The sequence below is a fragment of the Schistocerca piceifrons genome, chromosome 8, assembly GCF_021461385.2.
Source record: "Schistocerca piceifrons isolate TAMUIC-IGC-003096 chromosome 8, iqSchPice1.1, whole genome shotgun sequence".
NCBI lineage: Eukaryota > Metazoa > Arthropoda > Insecta > Orthoptera > Acrididae > Schistocerca > Schistocerca piceifrons.
Window position 1 is genome coordinate 111175575 of NC_060145.1, and position 22367 is coordinate 111197941.

Below are 22367 nucleotides of genomic sequence, written 5' to 3' on the forward strand. Positions count from 1 at the left end.
CGGACATCACTCCTAGTGACTTTCATCTCTTCTTACACCTAAAATCTGTCCTTGGTGCTCAACACTTCAACGATGAAGATGAGCTGAAAGAACATGTTACCACATGGTTGAAAACACAGGTAGCAACCTTCTATGAAGAAGGCATACAAAAACTTGTGCCACACTATGACAAGTGCCTACAAAATTTCAGAAGATATGTGGAAAAGTAGTTTAACAGTTGTAGAGTTTTGTACAATAAATATTTTTTCTGTATCTGTACACGTTTGTTTTATATAACCAAATGGAACTTACTTTGTGGACATTCCTTGTATATTTGTTCCCCAAGGATATGTTGTTTCAGAGATAATGTGCAGAAAACAGAGAAAGAATGGTGAGGCTGGAAGTTTTGTCAAACAATGAGTAAAATTTACCACAATTGATTTGTCTACATATTGCCCAGAACTGAATGGGGAGTTTAGATGTGTAAAAATAGAGAATGAAAATGTAGTTGTAGTTAAGCCTCTATAAATCTCCAGATGGAGATGTAAACTTGTTTATTTGAAAATGTGAGTTAATATTTAAAAAATCTTGAAGAATAAGTCAAGAATTGGTATATGTGGTTATTTTAAGATAGAAATGGCAAACACAGAGGGGCACATCCCAAGGAAACTTCTGAATATGCTAAGATTATTGGACATACATTGTACAAATAACTGTGCTATACATATGAATGCCTGCATAGACAATACTTAGTGAATTTCCACAGGGAAGACTTCACAGTCAGACTTTCAGGAGAAGTGTTGGTAGATCATGAGCCTTTACTCCTCACGCTGTATCAGAGGCAACCAACTAAAATGGAGGAATTTTAAGTGGTACTATTGAGAAGGCAAAAGGAAGTGTGTATAAGAGTGTTTACTAAAAGACTACGTAAAGCAAACTGGGACTTTGTCTATAATTGCCACTCAGGGAAAAGGGGAGCTGAACTGGCCTTTGATAACTTTTTAAGAAATATACATAATTTATGGTATTCTTGTTCTCCATAAGAGAAAAATAGATCTCCAATTACACCTAAAAATAAAAGGCTGAACTGGTTTTCTGAAGAACTTGCAGTAATCAGGGGAAACATGTTCATATTGCACCAGATACATAAGCATGCTTGTGCACAAAGGACAGAACAGAGAGAGAAATGAAAAAAATTCTACAAAGTAAGCTCCTCATCACAAAAAAACTGGCAGTGGAAAACTGTATAGAAAGGATTCTTGAGTTTCTCCCGGCGTATTTGATAGTCAAAATATCCACAGGTGTGCTGCCGGTCTATAGTGTCCAACGGGCACAATATTTCGGCGATCATACATGTCGCCATCATCAGGTGAACTGACGGACTGAGCTCCTGTGAACATGCCGGCACGGAGATCCGTACGCTATGGCTGCTCAGAGGGAACTGGGTTCGGTGTCGGCGGCGGCCGATTTAAATACCCTCCACCCGCGGCGCGCTCCCTCCGCCTTCCGCGCCCCGCGCCACGGTCGCGCGGTGGAACAGATTGCGACGGCGTCTGAGATGACGTCGGAGTGATGGCTCTGTCCACCGTGGTCGTCACAACTATACGTTTGCTCGATTTACTCTTGATTAACCCGATCGCTGGTTCCCAAGCCTTGCTAAGATTATAGCCACAGTCACGGTTTATGAGGTCGTCATTGGTGCGAATTTCGATGGCCTCTCTAACAATGCTGTCCCAGTATCTCGACGTCTGTACCAGAATCCTCGTGCGGTCATATTCCATGGCGTGATTTTCCGACAAACAATGTTCAGCGACCGCAATGTTAGAGAGGCCATCGAAATTCGCACCAATGATGACCTCATAAACCGTGACTGTGGCTATAATCTTAGCAAGGCTTGGGAACCAGCGATCGGGTTAATCAAGAGTAAATCGAGCAAACGTATAGTTGTGACGACCACGGTGGACAGAGCCATCACTCCGACGTCATCTCAGACGCCGTCGCAATCTGTTCCACTGCGCGACCGTGGCACGGGGCGCGGACGGCGGAGGGAGCGCGCCGCGGGCGGAGGGTATTTAAATCAGCCGCCGCCGCCACCGAACCCAGTTCCCTCTGAGCAGCCATAGCGTACGGATCTCCGTGCCGGCACGTTCAGAGGAGCTCAGTCCGTCAGTTCACCTGATGATGGCGACATGTATTATCGCCGAAATATTGTGCCCGTTGGACACTATAGACCGGCAGCACACCCGTGGATATTTTGACTGTATAGAAAGGGTCCCCAATAAATGCAAGGCAGCATGGCAAATAATAAAACAAGGGGTCACTTCAAAGTGTACACAAGCAGCTCCACTGGACCCCAAGGAATGAAATCACCACTTTTTAAACTCATTAAAAAACATAAGCTATATTAAAGGAACAAATTCATCACCAATTTACCTGATTGGAGCCCTTCTGCCAAGTCACCAGGTATTAAATGGATTAATATTCCACTTGCTGATATTATAGAAACTGTTTTCAAATTCTAAAAGTCTGTACTGCTATTGGTAGTTGAATTACATTATTAAAAAGACAACACACTCAGTCCCTACACCATTAGATTTTATTTTTAATAAATGTGTAGAACTTGGGTACTTCTGAAATCACTGAAAGTATCACAAGTTAAGAGTTTTTAAAAAAGGGAACAAATAATTTCCCTACAGTTACAGAGTAGTCTCAACTGTGCCAATATTTAGGCACTGCTACACATACAAATAAGCAGCTACTGGGTGCTCAGAAAGTAACTATGCAGTGCCATGTTGTAGTGTGCTAAGTAATGACTGACATGATTGTCAATTATTAATACAAAATTTTGCATTGTTTAATGTATTTGAACCATACTTGACTAGGTATTTGTATTTGTTCACAGGTCTGGTTTGATTGAAGATCAACATCTTGTGTGACATCATTGCAATCCAGGTCATCATGCTGACGACTGAACAAAGAGTGTTTCTTGTGGAGCACGTGTTCCACAATGGAGACAACTTTACCTCAGAAATACACTCCTGGAAATTGAAATAAGAACACCGTGAATTCATTGTCCCAGGAAGGGGAAACTTTATTGACACATTCCTGGGGTCAGATACGTCACATGATCACACTGACAGAACCACAGGCACATAGACACAGGCAACAGAGCATGCACAATGTCGGCACTAGTACAGTGTATATCCACCTTTCGCAGCAATGCAGGCTGCTATTCTCCCATGGAGACGATCGTAGAGATGCTGGATGTAGTCCTGTGGAACGGCTTGCCATGCCATTTCCACCTGGCGCCTCAGTTGGACCAGCGTTCGTGCTGGACGTGCAGACCGCGTGAGATGACGCTTCATCCAGTCCCAAACATGCTCAATGGGGGACAGATCCGGAGATCTTGCTGGCCAGGGTAGTTGACTTACACCTTCTAGAGCACGTTGGGTGGCACGGGATACATGCGGACGTGCATTGTCCTGTTGGAACAGCAGGTTCCCTTGCCGGTCTAGGAATGGTAGAACGATGGGTTCGATGACGGTTTGGATGTACCGTGCACTATTCAGTGTCCCCTCGACGATCACCAGTGGTGTACGGCCAGTGTAGGAGATCGCTCCCCACACCATGATGCCGGGTGTTGGCCCTGTGTGCCTCGGTCGTATGCAGTCCTGATTGTGGCGCTCACCTGCACGGCGCCAAACACGCATACGACCATCATTGGCACCAAGGCAGAAGCGACTCTCATCGCTGAAGACGACATGTCTCCATTCGTCCCTCCATTCACGCCTGTCGCGACACCACTGGAGGCGGGCTGCACGATGTTGGGGTGTGAGCGGAAGACGGCCTAACGGTGTGCGGGACCATAGCCCAGCTTCATGGAGACGGTTGCGAATGGTCCTCGCCGATACCCCAGGAGCAACAGTGTCCCTAATTTGCTGGGAAGTGGCGGTGCGGTCCCCTACGGCACTGCGTAGGATCCTACGGTCTTGGCGTGCATCCGTGCGTCGCTGCGGTCCGGTCCCAGGTCGACGGGCACGTGCACCTTCCGCCGACCACTGGCGACAACATCGTTGTACTGTGGAGATCTCATGCCCCACGTGTTGAGCAATTCGGCGGTACGTCCACCCGGCCTCCCGCATGCCCACTATACGCCCTCGCTCAAAGTCCGTCAACTGCACATACGGTTCACGTCCACGCTGTCGCGGCATGCTACCAGTGTTAAAGACTGCGATGGAGCTCCGTATGCCACGGCAAACTGGCTGACACTGACGGCGGCGGTGCACAAATGCTGCGCAGCTAGCGCCATTCGACGGCCAACACCGCGGTTCCTGGTGTGTCCGCTGTGCCGTGCGTGTGATCATTGCTTGTACAGCCCTCTCGCAGTGTCCGGAGCAAGTATGGTGGGTCTGACACACCGGTGTCAATGTGTTCTTTTTTCCATTTCCAGGAGTGTAGAAGCTGCATTTGCAGCAAGTTCCCAGGAGTGATGATGCTTAACGACAGTGCTCTAAGGAAACTCATCACCAAGTTTCAAAAGACCAGAAGGATTCATAATGCTCCAAAACCAGACAGGCCATCCACATCCAAAGATTCTCCTGAAGTCACTGTCTATGTATCAGTACAAAATGTTGGTTGTGCATGAACTGAGAGACATCTTTCACCCGGAGTATGAGATCTTTTGCAACTGGTTTCTGTTCTTTCTGCAGGACAATGGTGAGGGGATTCTTGACACAACATTTTTCATGGATGAGACATGGTTTCACCTCTCTGGTTATGTGAATAGCTAGAATAGTTGTGTGTGCACTATGGAGAAGCCAGATGAATTTAATGTGACCCCACAGCGTGATCAACAGTTTGGTGTTTGGTGTGCTGTGACTTGTAAATACATCATGGACTGATCTTTCAGAACAACATAAATGCAGAGCAGTACTGCATCTGAATTCTGGAGCCCTTCCTAGGCGAACTGAATGAAGACGAAATTGAGAATGCCTGATTCCAACAGGATAGGGTGACGGCACATACTGCCCACAAGGTGATAAACTTTTTAAAGGACAGCTTCGGTGACCACATCATCTCTTGAGGTCTCTGGCCTCCATGTTCACCCGACTTGGCTCTACCAGATTACTTTGCAAGGGGTATGTTGAAGGGAAGGGCTTATGAAGGCCACCTGCCCACCATACAAGAACTTCAAGCTGTACTGATATGTCACATTTGGAACATCACTCCTGAAGTTCTCCACAACATCTTCAAGAACATGCAAAAATGTGTGCAATTGTGTCTTCAACTTCAAGGGGATCACGTCCAGCATCTTGTATACCTTCCATGACTTTAATATGGCAAGTTATGAACTGCACAGTTACTTATCGAACACCCTGTACTTTGAAAAACATGATCTTCTACTGTCACTGCTATTATGTGACAAAAGCAAAGTATTTGATTGCATTCCTGTTGACATATTAATAAGGAAGCTAGAGTTTTATGGAGTGTGTGGGAACACATTAACTGTGATGCATTGTCATTTAAGCAACAGAAAACTGTCTGTCTTAGTCAAAAACGTAAATTCCTCCTTAACAGAAATCAGCACAGGTGTTCCACAAGGATCTATTTTTGGTCTCTTCTCCCTCAATGCAGCAATCAATGATTTGTCTAATAATGTAGCTCATTCTGTCATAGGTTATACAGATGATATAGTGCTACTTACCAAAAATCAGAGAATCTCAGATCGCAGTAGGATAACAAAAGAAGCTCTTGAAGCAGAGTTGTACTGGTTTGTAGCTAATAAGCTTCTGTGAAAGACTGATAAAACCCAACAACTCCCAAAGGGAATGTCTAATGAAATAGAAAATAAGTCAGTAAATCTTTTAGGTATTTATGTTGACTCTAGACTCCATTGGGAGAAACATATCAATCACATATGTGAAAAAATACCTATGGTGTGTCAACTCAATTTGAAGCTAAGCGATTTAGTGAGCTTGATTACTCTAGGATGACATACTTTGGACTATTCCAGCCACGTATGTTGTATGGTCTGATTGCACGAGGACACTTCCCTCCTCTTCTTATTATTCTTCTTCTTCTGGTTTCTATCCATTCCGGATGTTGGCAACCACCTTAGAAGTGCTTTTCCTGTCACTTTCAACTCTAAATAGCTTTGTAGATGTTTTAGAGGTCCACATTCTGATGTTCTTAAGTCAGGATATTCTTCTCCAGCCAACGCTTCTCTTCCCTGGTATTTTTCCTTGCAGGATACATGGAGCACTGTCATCCTCTTTTTTCCCCGGCTCAGAACTCTCACAAATATAGATTTATACTTACATGTGTCTGTGCTCTGTGCTAAAAGTAATGTTTCAGTATTTACTGCTAGGGGAAAAACTCATGAACACAACACCAGAGCTAAGGCTAATTTAGATATACCAAAGCATGGGTTAGGAAGACCTGGAAATTCTCACAAAGTGAACCCACTCAAAATTTTCAACAAATTACCAATACCTGTTTGGACCATGTATCCAAAAAATTTTAAAATCAAATGGTACAGCTGTCTATCAGATCACCCATTTTACCATATTAAAGAATTCTTTTAGATGTCTGAAGAGGATATTAGCATGTAACAAATTTTCCTATAGTCTACTGTATCATTATGTGGTGGGTTTATGCTTTTTATAATTGTGCTTCTATGTTTTGTATAGTTATATCCTATGTACTGGTACAATGGGATGCACCCTCTGCCATGAGCTCACAGTAGTTTGCAGAATATAGACGTAGATGTACTCTATGCAGTTATTATTACACAGTGTTTGTACCATACAACATCATAGTATAACTTATGGAAGCTAGCTCTGAGAAATCTTCCTGTAGTGTAAATGATTATTGTGATGTCCAATATGTATACTACAGTTAATTGATATTAGTTTATTTTACTACTGTATACCCACATATATTACTACATCTTGTATTATACAACAATGATTTAGCCTATTTCAATGTAAAATGATCAATAGTGCATAAAAATTCTTGATTTTTGAAGAAGTGGTTGAGAAGGGAGTGAGACAAGGTTGTAGTCTATCCCCAATGTTATTCAATCTGTGTATTGAGCAAGCAGCAAAGGAAACAAAAGAAAAATTTGAAGTAGGAATTAAAATCCACAGAGAAGAAATAAAAACCTTGAGGTTTAACGATGACATTGTAATTCTGCCAGAGAAAGCTAAGGACTTGGAAGAACAGATGAACAGAATGGACAGTGTCTTGAAAGGAGGATATGAGACGAACATCAACAAAAATAAAATAAATATAATGGAATGTCATCATATAAAATCATGTGATGCTGAGGGGATTAGATTTGGAAATGAGGCACTTGAAGTAACAGGTGAGTCATGCTATTTGGGTAGCAAAATAACTGATGGCAGAAGTAGAGAGGATATAAAATGTAGACTGGCAATTGCAAGAATTGCATTTCTTAGGAAGAGAAATTTGTTAAAACTGAATATAGATTTAAGTATCATCAAGTCTTTTCTGAAAGTATTTGTATGGAGTGTATCCATATATTGAAGTGAAACATAGACAACAAACAGTTTAGACAAGAAGAGAATATAAGATTTTGAAATGTGGTGATACAGAAGAATAATGAAGATTAGGTGGATAGATGATGTAACTGATGAGGAGGTACTCAATAGAACTGGGAGAAAAGAAATTTGTGTCACGACCTGACTAGAAGAAGGGACCAATTGATAGGACACATTCTGAGATATCAAGGAACACCAAATTAGTACTGGAGGGAAGTGCATGTATGTGTGTGTGGAGGGGGGGGGGGGGGGGAAGGGAGGGGGTGTGTAGAAGGAGACCAAGAGATGAATACGGTAAGCATATTCAGAAGCATGTAAGTTGCAGTAGTGATTTGGGAGAGAAGATGCTTGCACAGGATAGACAGTAACATGGACACCTGGATCAAATCAGTCTATGTACTGAAGGCTACAAAACAACACAATTTAATTTCAGTTATTATACAAGTTACTAGGTTGTTTTATACATAATTACATCCTCTCTTCTGTTGAGTGCAATTCTTTGATGATATTGTGTTTCTGTCATTTTCTTTGTTTCCTTTATATCTACTCACTGTGTTACTTAAACAGTTTCAGTTACATTGCCATTGCACAATCAAAAACGACATTTACTGTGTGTTTGTACCTCAGTCACAATGTTTAACATGGTTTGTAATTTTGCTCACCAGTATTGCACTCTCTTTGATGATGATGATCAGTTAAAGTCTGATGATAGCCTTGCAACCTGGAAACTGGTGAACGAAATAAATTAATATTATGGAACATCCACAATATTGGGTGTTTCATTAATAAACAATGGCAGCATTAGGAAAATGGGTGTAAAGGATGGGGAGGATCACCTTGTGTTCTCTGTGTATACTCATGAATGTCTTTTTCAACTTGTCAAAGAGGCTGTTCGAGCTTTGAAGGTCCTATGATAAGCTAGTTTGCGGCTTCCTAGACTTGCACTATAGGACTGAGAACTGTTGGGCCCCCTAAATGGGTCAGGTGTGCAATACACATCAGAGGCTGCTATCCAGGTAGCCATCTGTGTGTGGGTTGCACACAAAGATTTTTTAGAATATGTGATTCTCCATCCAGTCTAGATACCGACAGCTGTAAGAGACATGGAAGTATCAGTTATATCAAAATAACAGTGTCCCATAGGCCAGAATATTAAAATTCTAGTTAGTAACTGCTTTAGTTTTCACACAAAGTGTCAGAGTTTGAAATGCTCCTTAAAAGCAGTGAAGCTATCATAACAGTAGGAACGGAAAGCTGGTTAAAACCCAACATTAACAGCAGTGGGACTTTTGGGAAACATTTAAACGTATATCCAGAGGATGAGCAAATGGGAAATGGAGGTGATGCGTTGGTCACAGCAGACAGAGACTCAGATCCACTGAGATTGAAACTGAAGCTGCAGTTGAGAGTGTTTGGGCAAGAGTCCATGTCAGGAATGGGCATAAACTTATAACTGGATTCCTCTATAGACCACCAGACTCAGCCCCTGGTTAACAAAAGCTCTAGAGAAAGCCTCAGTTCACTAGTATATAAGTTCCCCCAATCACACTGTAATCACTGAAGAAAATTTTAATCATCCAATAATCAACCGATGTAATCATAGATTTGTTAGGGACAAGAATGACAAAATATCCTGTCTAAAATCACTAACAGCCTTCTCTGAACAGAAAGTTTGGAACCTGAATCATGATGAAAATGTATTGGATCTAATGGCAATAAATAAACGTGACCTCTTTGAGGGTTTCCATCTTGAAACTGGTATCAATGACCATGCGGCACCTATAGTAGTTATGGTTATCAAAGTAGAAGAGCAACTTAAGTAAGTAGAAAGATTTATGAGCTATTATTGGTTTCTCTATCTTAAACTTACTGCAATTCATTAAAGAGAATTTTACACCAGAAGTGCTTCGCTTTTATTTACAAAGCATTTTCTGTGGTCATTGATGTTGCTGGCACTTGTTCTTCCCTCTTTGTTAGTGGAGGCTGACGGCAAAAGAAACTTTGTTACACATATTATATAGATATGGCAGTTTCTTCATTTTTGCACTTTCTCTTTGCTGGAATAGCATCATTTACACTTCACCTCACTTTTAGAGACATAACTGCAATTATATGTGTTCTCACTGTTCTGAGTGTGACCAAATGTGACTACAATAATAAATGAAAAGCACCAGTTTGCTTTTGTTCTACAGTATTATTTTTATTGCCAACCGGTTTAGTAAATGTCTGAAGATGGCCTTGTAAGCCGAAAACCGGTTAGCAATAAAAATAATATTATAGAACAAAAGCAAACTGGTGCTTTTCATTTATTATTGTAATATTGTTCTACCAAGAACCGACGGAAGATTCTGTTAAATGTGACTACAGTTCTACACTGATGCAAAAAAAGATAATTAATGTAGAGTAACGAAAATCTGTGAATACAATTGTCTAGGTAAAACATTTAAGATGATAATAATAATAATAATAATAATAGTAATAATAATAATAATAATAATAATAATAATTTTATTGTCATTTGGCCATAGAGCAATAGACAACACCACACATATGTTGTTGTGATCTTCAGTCCAGAGACTGGTCTGATGCAGCTCTTCATGCTACTCTATCCTATGCAAGATTCTTCATATCCTAGTACCTACTGCAACCTACATCCTTCTGAATCTGTTTAGTGTATTCATCTCTTGGTCTCCACACAGCCCTCTAATACTAAATTGGTGATCCCTTGATGCCTCAGAATATGCCCTACCAACCAATCCCTTCTTATAGTCATGCCACAAATTTCTTTTCTCTCCAATTCTATTCAATACCTCCTCATTAGTTATGTTATCTACCAATCTAATCTTCAGCATTCTTCTGTAGCACCACATTCCAAAACCTTATATTCTCTTCTTGTCTAAACTATTTATCATCCATGTTTCACTTCCATACATAGCTACACTCCATACAAATACTTTCAGAAACGACTTCCTGACACTTAAATCTATACTCGATGTTAACAAATTTCTCTTCTTCAGAAATGCTTTCCTTGCCATTGCCAGTCTACACTTTATATCCTCTCTACTTCGACCATCATCAGTTATTTTGCTCCCCAAATAGCAAAACTCATTTACTACTTTAAGTGTCTCATTTCCTAATCTAATTCCTGCAGCATCACCTGATTTAATTTGACTACATTCCGTTATCCTCGTTTTGCTTTTGTTGATATTCATCTTATATCCTCTTTTCAAGACACTGTTCATTCCGTTCAACTGCTCTTCCAAGTCCTTTGCTGTCTCTGACAGAATTGCAATGTCATCGGTGAACCTCAAAGTTTTTATTTCTTCTCCATGGATTTTAATACCTACTCCGAATTTTTCTTTTGTTTCCTTTACTGCTTGCTCAATATACAGATTGAATAACATCAAGGAGAGGCTACAACCCTGTCTCACTCCCTTCCCAACCACTGCTTCCGTTTCATGCTCCTCGATTCTTATAGCTGCCATCTGGTTTCTGTACAAATTGTAAATAGCCTTTTGCTCCCTGTCGTTTACCCCTGCCACCTTCAGAATTTGAAAGAGAGTATTCCAGTCAACATTGTCAAAAGCTTTCTCTAAGTCTACAATTGTTAGAGACATAGGTTTGCCTTACCTTAATCTATTTTCTAAGATCAGTCGTGGGGTCAGTATTGTCTCACATGTTCCAAAATTTCTACGGAATCCAAACTAATCTTCCCCGAGGTTGGCTTCTACAAGTTTTTCCATTTGTCTGTAAAGAATTCATGTTGGTATTTTGCAGCCGTGGCCTTATTAAACTGATGGTTCGGTAATTTTCTCATCTGTCAATACCTGCTCTCTTTGCAATTGGAATTATTATATTCTTCTTGAAGTCTGAGGGTACTTTGCCTGTCTCATACATCTTGGTTACTAGATGGTAGAGTTTTGTTAGGCCTGGCTCTCCCAAGGCTGTCAGTAGTTCTAATGGAATGTTGTCTACTCCCGGGACCTTGTTTCGACTTAGGTCTTTCAGTGCTCTTCGAACTCTTCACGTAGTATCATATCTCCTATTTCATCTTCATCTACCTTCTCTTCCATTTCTATAATATTGTCCTCAAGAACATCGCCCTTGTATAGACACTGTATATACTCTTTCCACCTTTCTGCTTTCCCTTCTTTGCTTAGAACTGGGTTTCCATCTAAGCTCTTGATATCCATGCAATTGGTTCTCTTTTCTCCAAAGGTCTCTTTAATTTTTCTGTAGGCAGTATCTATCTTATCCCAAGTGATATGCACCTCTACTTCCCTACATTTGTCCTCTAGCCATCTCTGCTTAGTCATTTTGCACTTCCTGTCGATCTCATTTTTGAGATGTTAGTATTCCTTTTCACCTGCTTCATTTACTGCATTTTTATATTTTCTCCTTTCATCAATTAAATTCAATATCTCTTCTGCTACCCAAAGATTTCTATTAGCCCTCATCTTTTTACCTACTTGATCCTCTGCTGCCTTCACTATTTCATCTCTCAAAGCTACCCATTCTTCTTCTACTGTATTTCTTTCCCCCATTCTTGTCAATCATTCCCTAATACTCTGCCTGAAGCTCTCTACAACCTCTGGTTCTTTCAGTTTATCCAGATCCCATCTCCTCAAATTCCCACCTTTATGCAGTTTCTTCAGGTTTAATCTACAGTTCATAACCAATAGATTGTGGTCAGAGTCCACATCTGCTCCTGGAAATGTCTTACAATTTAAAACCTGGTTCGTGAATCTCTGTCTTACCATTATATAATCTATCTGAGACCTTCCAATATGTCCAGGCTTCTTCCATGTATACAACCTTCTTGTATGATTCTTGAACCAAGTGTTAGCTATGATTAAGTTACGCTCTCTGCAAAATTCTACCAGGCAGTTTCCCACTAGAAGTATTGTTCCTCCTGCCACTGAACTTCACTAATTCCTACTATATCTAACTGTAATGCATCCATTTCCCTTTTTAAATTTTCTAACCTACCTGCCCGATTAAGGGGTCATTCCACTCTACGATCCGTAGAACACCAGTTTTCTTTCTCCTGATAACGACATCCTCCTGAGTAGTTCCCACCCGGAGATCCAAATGGGGGACTATTTTACCTCTGGAATATTTTACCCAAGAAGACGCCATCATCATGTAACAGTAAAGCTGCATGACCTCGGGAAAAATTACGTCTGTAGTTTCCCCTTGCTTTCAGCCGTTTGCAGTACCAGCACAGCAAGGCTGTTTTGGTTAGTGTTACAAGGCAAGATGAGTCAATCATCCAGACTGTTACCCCTGCAACTACTGAAAAGGCTGCTGGCCCTCTTCAGGAACCACATGTTTGTCTGGCCTCTCAACAGGTACCCCTCCGTTGTGGTTGCACCTACGGTATGGCTATCTGTATCACTGAGGCACGCAAGCTTCCCACCAATGGCAAGATCCATGGTTCATGGGGGGGGGGGGGGGGGGGGATGAAATACATTACGAGTAAATACACTGAGGCTGTGGCAAGCATTTGATTTATGGTACTATTTACATACAGTAAATGAATGTAGTTACTTGCTACAAGGTTACTGCAGATATTCATTTATACTATAATAGCAGTTGGTCATTAAAAATTTAAATATTGCTTCCTTAAATGTAGACAACGTTTTTATTTCTTTTAGCTGAGTTGGAAGTTTGTTGTACAAAATAGTACCCCTAATGTTGGTTGAGATAAACCATTGCAAATGTGAAATGCTGGTATGTTAATAACTGGTGTAACCACCAGAATGTTGTATGCAAGCATGCAAATGTACATGTATTGTGTTGTACAGGTGCCAGATATTAGATTGTGGGAGGGAGCTCTACGCCCATTGCACTAAGTCAGTCAATAAAGGGATGGCCAATGCTGTTTGTAGATGACACTGAAGTTTTCATCTGATAACATCCCATTCATTCTCAACCAGAGGCAAATCTGGTGATCAAGCAGGCAAAGTTTTCTTGGTGTCTTTAATGAAACATTTCCACCTAGACTCTGCAGCAATAAAATAACAAATAAAGTAAAGTGGATTAACCACGGCGTAAAAATTTCGATTGTAAGGAAAAGGCAACTGCACTGAGAACTAAAATATAATACAGATATTGATTTCATTAAATATGATAGACTCTATAAAACCATATTTAAAAGAGTTGTCAGGGCTGCAAAACAACTGGCAAGTAACAGGCTAATTTTAAATAATAAAAATAAGACGAAGGCTGTGTAGTCAGTCATTAAATCATTAGGTGTTAAGGCTTGTAACCAAGAAATTTCAAAAACTGACATTGAAGAAAATATTATTGTAAATCCAACTCAAATACCAGAGTACGTTAATGAATTCTTTATAAATGTAGCAAAGTCTAATGCAGGTATAACAGATTATCACAACAAAGTAAATTCCTTTGGCCTTGGTGAAAACTTTACAAAATTCTTAAAAGTTTCTGTCTAGGATGTAGAAAATGCTATTCTAACATTAAGAAACAAAAAATGTGCAGGTTGGGATGGAATACCCACCAAAGTTATTGAAGTGGTATATAACAGAATTGCAAACCCACTAGCTAAAATAATAAATCAATGTTTTGAAGAGGGCTGTTTCCCAGAGGTACTGAAATATGCTGAAGTTAAACCACTCTTCAAGAAGAGATCAAGAGAGATCATGGGAAATCATTGTCCTACTTCGATTCTCCCAGTCCTATCTAAAATATCTGAAAAACTTGCTGTTGAACAAATCCAAAACTTCATTGTGAAATATTCTGTTATTCTAAACAATCAATTTGGTTTTTACCAGGAGAGTACATCATCAGACAAGAGAAATAAGGTGGTAGGAATTTTCTGTGACCTCACAAAGGCATTTGAATCTGTAAACCATGCATCGATTGTTTACAAACTTCAAAAGTATGGCATTAGCGACAGTGCCCTACAGTGGCTTAAATCCTACTTATCCAACATAAAGCAAAGAGTTAGCATTTCTTCAAATGGCATATATTATTTTTTCTGACTGGAAAAAAAAAAAAAACATCTCAGGGTGTTCAACAAGGCTCCATCTTAGGTCCAGTCCTATTTCTCTTTTATGTTAATGACCGCATACATTGGTTCCCGTCCAATCACCGAATTTAAGCACTGTCAGGCATGGCCGGCACTTGGATGGGTGACCGTCTAGGCCGCCATGTGCTGTTGCCATTTTTCGGGGTGCACTCAGCCTCGTGATGCTAATTGAGGAGCTACTCGACTCCGGTCAAAGAAAACCATCGTAACGACCTGGAGAGTAGTGTGCTGACCACACGCCTCTCCTATCCGCATCCTCAGCTGAGGATGACACGGCGTTCGGATGGTCCCGATGGGCCACTTGTGGCCTGAGTGTATACGGAGTGTATTAAATATCAGCTCCTCATCAGCTCTGTTTGCAGCTGATACTTCTGTCGTAGTTGAAGATCAGGATTCAGAAAAAAATTACCAAATCTGTTATCAGTACCCTCAGTACCTTAGAAACTTGGTTTCAGCTCAATGGGTTGAGTCTAAACGTATCAAAGACTCATGTGATGCAGTTAAAAACCAAACAGTCAAAATGTGAGCAGATTAAGATTGTACACAACACTCAAGATATAGAAGAAGTTGACTCTCTCAAATTCTTAGGTTTAAATGTAGATAAAAAATTGAGCTGGCAGCAGCTTTGCATTTGCAATGCAAATATTATCAACTGCAACTGACATGGACACACAAAAAGTAGCATATACAAGCTACTTTGAATCCATTATTAGGTATGGTATTGTTTTTGGGGGTAAGTTGACAAACGTAGTGCTGATACTAAAAATACAGAAAAAAGAATCATTTGAAATATGTGCACTGCAAATCACAAAGAACCATGCTGACTATTATTTAGAAAACTTAAGATATTAATTCTGCCATCCTTATACATATATGAGATTATTATACTTTTGTACACCAGACATGAATTCTTTGATGAAAACCGTTTTGTCCCTTCACATGATGCTAGAAACAAAGAAAATGTTATGCTCCCCATCCACCGCCTCAGATTGTATGCCCATGGACCTCAATACATGGTAATGAAAATCTGTAACAATTTAAAATGAATGAATTTAGGTTCAATTAACTGAAAGGTATATGAGGTATTGTCACTGAAGTGTTATTACTCAGTGGATGAAATCATGTGGGACAAACTGGAAATTTGAGCTGGATGCAGTGTGTTACTCATTCCAAGAAATAGCCTTATAGTGTTATCATTTATTATAGTGCTATTATTTATTAATGTAAAAATCATTGTATCTGTTTTATAAATTTTTGACATGTCTCCTGTATGCAAACAAAATAGATTGCAAATGTATGTCATGAGATGAATAATACACAATTCACAATGTGTCAACACACAGTAGAGCGTGTTGGGTTATGTCAACAGTATGTGGGTGAGCATTATCCTTTTGGAAACCACTCCCTGGAAAGCTGTTTGTGAATGGTAACACAACAGGTCGATTTACTAGACTGGCATAGGAATTTGTGGTCAGGGTGCATGAAATGTTTATGAGATTGCTCCTGATGTCATACGAAATGGCACCCCTGACCATAACTCCAGGTGTAGGTTCAATGTGTTTAGCAAGCAGAGAGGTTGGTTGCAGGCCCTCAATTGGCCTCCTTGGCATCGAGGCAGTAGCAGCTTTCATCAGAATGCACAACAGACCTCCACTGTGCCCTCCAGTGAGCTCACACTTGACACCTGTGAAGTCATGAAAGGGAGTGGAAGGCATGCAACAGGGCATCTGGCTTGGAGCTGTCCATGAAGTAACTGATTTGTAACAGTTCATTGTGTCACTATGGTCCCAACTGCTGCTAAAATTGCTGCTGCAGATGCAGTACAATGTATCAGAATCATATGGCCAACATGATGGTCTTCCCTCATGGTAGTGCCACATCACTATCTGGAGACCTATGCACCTGCTATCGTACAGTCTCATAACTGCTGCTGCCAGCAGCCATGTACGCCTTTCTGCAGTACCCTAGAAGGAACTTCTAGCTTTTTGTAGCCCTATTACATGATCTCTTTCAAACTTAGTGAGCTGTTGATAATAGCATCTTTGTCACTTTGAAGGCATTGTTGACTAACATCAACTCACCATGTCCAATCTCAAAGATAATGCACATGGTCATAACAGCATGTGTAAGATAAGTTGAAAGAACCAGAGGTTTCTGAGAGTTTCAGAGGCAGCATTAGGCAACAATTGACAAGAACAGGATAAAGGAACGCAGTAAAAGATGAATGGGTAGCTCTGAGAGATGGAATAGTGAAGGCAGCAGAGGGTCAAAGGGGTAAAAAGACAAGGTGTAGTATAAATCCTTGGATAAAACAGGAGATATTGAATTTAACTGATGAAAGGAGAAACATAAAAATTCAATAAATGAAGGGAATACAAATATCTAAAAAATGAGATTGACAGGAAGTGCAAAATTGGTAGGCAGGATAGCAAACAGGACAAATGTAAGGATTTAGAAGCATTATCACTGGGGGAACAACAGATACCACATATAAAAATGTTAAAAAGGCCTTTATGGAAAAGAGAAGAATATCAAGAGCTCACAAGGAAAAACAGTCCTAATGTAAGAAGGGAAAACTGAAAGATAGAGTGACTATTTAGATTTTAGAGGGTCTACACAAGGAAGATCTACTTGCGAGCAGTATTATAGAAGTGGAAGAAGATGTAGATGAAGATGAGATGGGAGATTGATACTGTAAGAAAAATTTGACAGAGCACTGAAAGACCTAACTCGCCTTGGGAGTGGACGACAGCCTTGGGAGAGACTACCATGAAAGAATGTTTCCAAATGATGTGCAAGATGTGTGAGACAGATGAAATACCCTCAGACTTCAAGATATAATAATTACAATTCTAAAGAAAGCAGGTGCTGACAGGTATGAACACTACTGAACTGTCACTATAATAAGTCATGGTTGCAAAATACTAAAAGGAATTCTTAGAATGAAATTTTCACTCTGCAGCAGAGTGGGCGCTGATATGAAACTTCCTGGCAGATTAAAACTGTGTGCCAGACCGAGACTCGAACTCGGGACCTTTGCCTTTCACGGGCAAGTGCTCTACCAACTGAGCTACCCAAGCACAACTCACACCCCATCCTCACAGCTCTACTTCTGCCAGTACCTTGTCTCCTACCCTCCAAACTTTATAGAAGCTCTCCTGCGACAGCTTCTGTAAAGTTTGGAAGGTAGGGGATGAGGTACTGGCAGAAGTAAAGCTGTGAGGATGGTGCGTGAGTCGTGCTTGGGTAGCTCAGTTGGTAGAGCACTTGCCCGTGAAAGGCAAAGGTTCCGAGTTCAAGTCTCGGTCCGGCACACAGTTTTAATCTGCCAGGAAGTTTCATATCAGCGCACGCTCCACTGTAGAGTCTCGGTCCAGCACACAGTTTTAATCTGCCAGGAAGTTACTAAAAGGAATTCTTTATAGAAGAATGGAAATACTGATAGAAGCCAACCTCAGGGAAGATTAGATAGGATCTGGAGAAATGTAGGAAGACAAGAGGCAGTACTGACCCAACAACTTATCTTAGAAGATAGTTAAACTAAGGTAAACACATTTACAGCATTTGTAGACTCAAAGAAAGTTTTTGTCAAAGTTGACTGAACACTCTCTTTGAAATTCTGAAGGTAGAAGGGGAAAAATAGAGGGAGGAAAAGGCTATTTGCAGCTTGTACAGAAACCAGACAATAGTTATAAGATTACAGTCATGAAAGGAAAGCAGTGGTTGAGAGGAGAGTGAGACAGAGTTGCAGCCTATCCCCAATGTTATTCAATTTTTACATTGAGTAAACAGTAAAGGAAACCAAAGAAGCATTAGGAGTAGGAACTAGAGTCCAGGTAGAAGAAATAAAATCTTTGATGTTTGCTAATGACATTGAAAACTCTTTCAGAGACAGCAAAGGACTTGGAAGAACAGTTGTATGGCATAGACAGCATCTTGATTGAGGGATATAAGATGAACATCAACTAAAGCAAAACAAGGATAACGGAATGTAGCCATATTAAATCAGGTGATTCTGAGGGAATTAGATTAGCAAATGTGACACTTAAAGCAGTAAATGAGTTACACTATTTGGCAGCAAAATAAGTGATGTTGGCTGAAGTTGAGGGGATATAAGATGTAGAATGGTAATAGAAGAAATGCGTTTCTGGTGAAGACAAATTTGTTAACATTGAATATAGATTTAACTGTTAGAAAATCTTTCCAGAAAATATTTATTTGAAGTGTAACCATGTATGGAAGTAAAACATGAATGATAAACAGTTTAGACAAGAAGAGAATAGAAGCTTTTGAAATGTGGTGCTACAGAAGAATACTGAAGATTAGACAGGTAGATGATGTAACTAATGAAGAGGTTGTTGTTGTTGTTGTGGTCTTCAGTCCTGAGACTGGTTTGATGCAGCTCTCCATGCTACTCTATCCTGTGCAAGCTTTTTCATCTCCCAGTACCTACTGCAACCTACATCCTTCTGAATCTGCTTAGTGTATTCATCTCTTGGTCTCACCCTACGATTTTTACCCTCCACGCTGCCCTCCAATACTAAATTGGTGATCCCTTGATGCCTCAGAACATGTCCTACCAACCGATCCCTTCTTCTGGTCAAGTTGTGCCACAAACTTCTCTTCTCCCCAATCCTATTCAATACTTCCTCATTAGTTATGTGATCTACCCATCTAATCTTCAGCATTCTTCTGTAGCACCACATTTCGAAAGCTTCTATTCTCTTCTTGTCCAAACTATTTATCGTCCATGTTTCACTTCCATACATGGCTACACTCCATACGAATACTTTCAGAAATGACTTCCTGACACTTAAATCAATATTGGATGTTAACAAATTTCTCTTCTTCAGAAACGCTTTCCTTGCCATTGCCAGCCTACATTTTATATCCTCTCTACTTCGACCATCATCAGTTATTTTGCTCCCCAAATAGCAAAACTCCTTTACTACTTTAAGTGCCTCATTTCCTAATCTAATTCCCTCTGCATCACCCGACTTAATTAGACTATATTCCATTATCCTTGTTTTGCTTTTGTTGATGTTCATCTTATATCCTCCTTTCAAGACACTGTCCATTCCATTCAACGGCTCTTCCAAGTCCTTTGCTGTCTCTGACAGAATTACAATGTCATTGGCGAACCTCAAAGTTTTTATTTCTTCTCCATGGATTTTAATACCTACTCCAAATTTTTCTTTTGTTTCCTTTACTGCTTGCTCAATATACAGACTGAACAACATCGGGGACAGGCTACAACCCTGTCTTACTCCCTTCCCAACCACTGCTTCCCTTTCATGTCCCTCGACTCTTATAACTGCCATCTGGTTTCTGTACAAATTGTAAATAGCCTTTCGCTCCCTGTATTTTACCCCTGCCACCTTTAGAATTTGAAAGAGAGTTTTCCAGTCAACATTGTCAAAAGCTTTCTCTAAGTCTACAAATGCTAGAAACGTAGGTTTGCCTTTCCTTAATCTTTCTTCTAAGATAAGTCGTAAGGTCAGTATTGCCTCACGTGTTCCAGTGTTTCTACGGAATCCAAACTGATCTTCCCCGAGGTTGGCTTCTACTAGTTTTTCCATTCGTCTGTAAAGAATTTGTGTTAGTATTTTGCAGCTGTGACTTATTAAGCTGATAGTTCGGTAATTTTCACATCTGTCAACACCTGCTTTCTTTGGGATTGGAATTATTATATTCTTCTTGAAGTCTGAGGGTATTTCGCCTGTTTCATACATCTTGCTCACCAGATGGTAGAGTTTTGTCAGGACTGGCTCTCCCACGGCCGTCAGTAGTTCCAATGGAATATTGTCTACTCCGGGGGCCTTGTTTCGACTCAGGTCTTTCAGTGCTCTGTCAAACTCTTCACGCAGTATCGTATCTCCCATTTCATCTTCATCTACATCCTCTTCCATTTCCATAATATTGTCCTCAAGTACATCGCCCTTGTATAGACCCTCTATATACTCCTTCCACCTTTCTGCTTTCCCTTCTTTGCTTAGAACTGGGTTTCCATCTGAGCTCTTGATATTCATACAAGTCGTTCTCTTATCTCCAAAGGTCTCTTTAATTTTCCTGTAGGCGGTATCTATCTTACCCCTACTGAGATAGGCCTCTACATCCTTACATTTGTCCTCTAGCCATCCCTGCTTAGCCATTTTGCACTTCCTGTCGATCTCATTTTTGAGACGTTTGTATTCCTTTTTGCCTGTTTCACTTACTGCATTTTTATATTTTCTCCTTTCATCAATTAAATTCAATATTTCTTCTGTTACCCAAGGATTTCTACTAGCCCTCGTCTTTTTACCTACTTGATCCTCTGCTGCCTTCACTACTTCATCCCTCAAAGCTACCCATTCTTCTTCTACTGTATTTATTTCCCCCATTCCTGTCAATTGCTCCTTTATGCTCTCCCTGAATCTCTGTACAACCTCTGGTTCTTTTAGTTTATCCAGGTCCCATCTCCTTAAATTCCCACCTTTTTGCAGTTTCTTCAGTTTTAATCTACAGGTCATAACCAATAGATCGTGGTCAGAGTCCACATCTGCCCCTGGAAATGTCTTACAATTTAAAACCTGGTTCCTAAATCTCTGTCTTACCATTATATAATCTATCTGATACCTTTTAGTATCTCCAGGGTTCTTCCATGTATACAACCTTCTTTCATGATTCTTAAACCAAGTGTTAGTTATGATTATGTTGTGCTCTGTGCAAAGTTCTACCAGGCGGCTTCCTCTTTCATTTCTGTCCCCCAATCCATATTCACCTACTATGTTTCCTTCTCTCCCTTTTCCTACACTCGAATTCCAGTCACCCATGACTATTAAATTTTCGTCTCCCTTCACAATCTGAATAATTTCTTTTATTTCATCATACATTTCTTCAATTTCTTCGTCATCTGCAGAGCTAGTTGGCATATAAACTTGTACTACTGTAGTAGGTGTGGGCTTCGTATCTATCTTGGCCACAATAATGCGTTCACTATGCTGTTTGTAGTAGCTTACCCGCATTCCTATTTTCCTATGCATGATTAAACCTACACCTGCATTACCCCTATTTGATTTTGTGTTTATAACCCTGTAGTCACCTGACTAGAAGTCTTTTTCCTCCTGCCACCGAACTTCACTAATTCCCACTATATCTAACTTCAACCTATCCATTTCCCTTTTTAAATTTTCTAACCTACCTGCCCGATTAAGGGATCTGACATTCCACACTCCGATCCGTAGAACGCCAGTTTTCTTTCTCCTGATAACGACATCCTCTTGAGTAGTCCCCGCCCGGAGATCCGAATGGGGGACTATCTTACCTCCGGAATATTTTACCCAAGAGGACGCCATCATCATGTAATCATACAGTAAAGCTGCATGCCCTCGGGAAAAATTACGGCTGTGGTTTCCCCTTGCTTTCAGCCGTTCGCAGTACCAGCACAGCAAGGCCGTTTTGGTTATTGTTACAAGGCCAGATCAGTCAATCATCCAGACTGTTGCCCTTGCAACTACTGAAAAGGCTGCTGCCCCTCTTCAGGAACCACACGTTTGTCTGGCCTCTCAACAGATACCCCTCCGTTGTGGTTGCACCTACGGTACGGCTATCTGTATCGCTGAGGCACACAAGCCTACCCACCAACGGCAAGGTCCATGGTTCATGGGGGGGAATGAAGAGGTATTGAACAGAATTAGGGAGAAAGGGAATTTGTGGCACAAACTGAATAGAAGACGGGACCAGTTGATAGGACACATTCTGAGACATCAAATATCATCAAACTAGTATTGGAG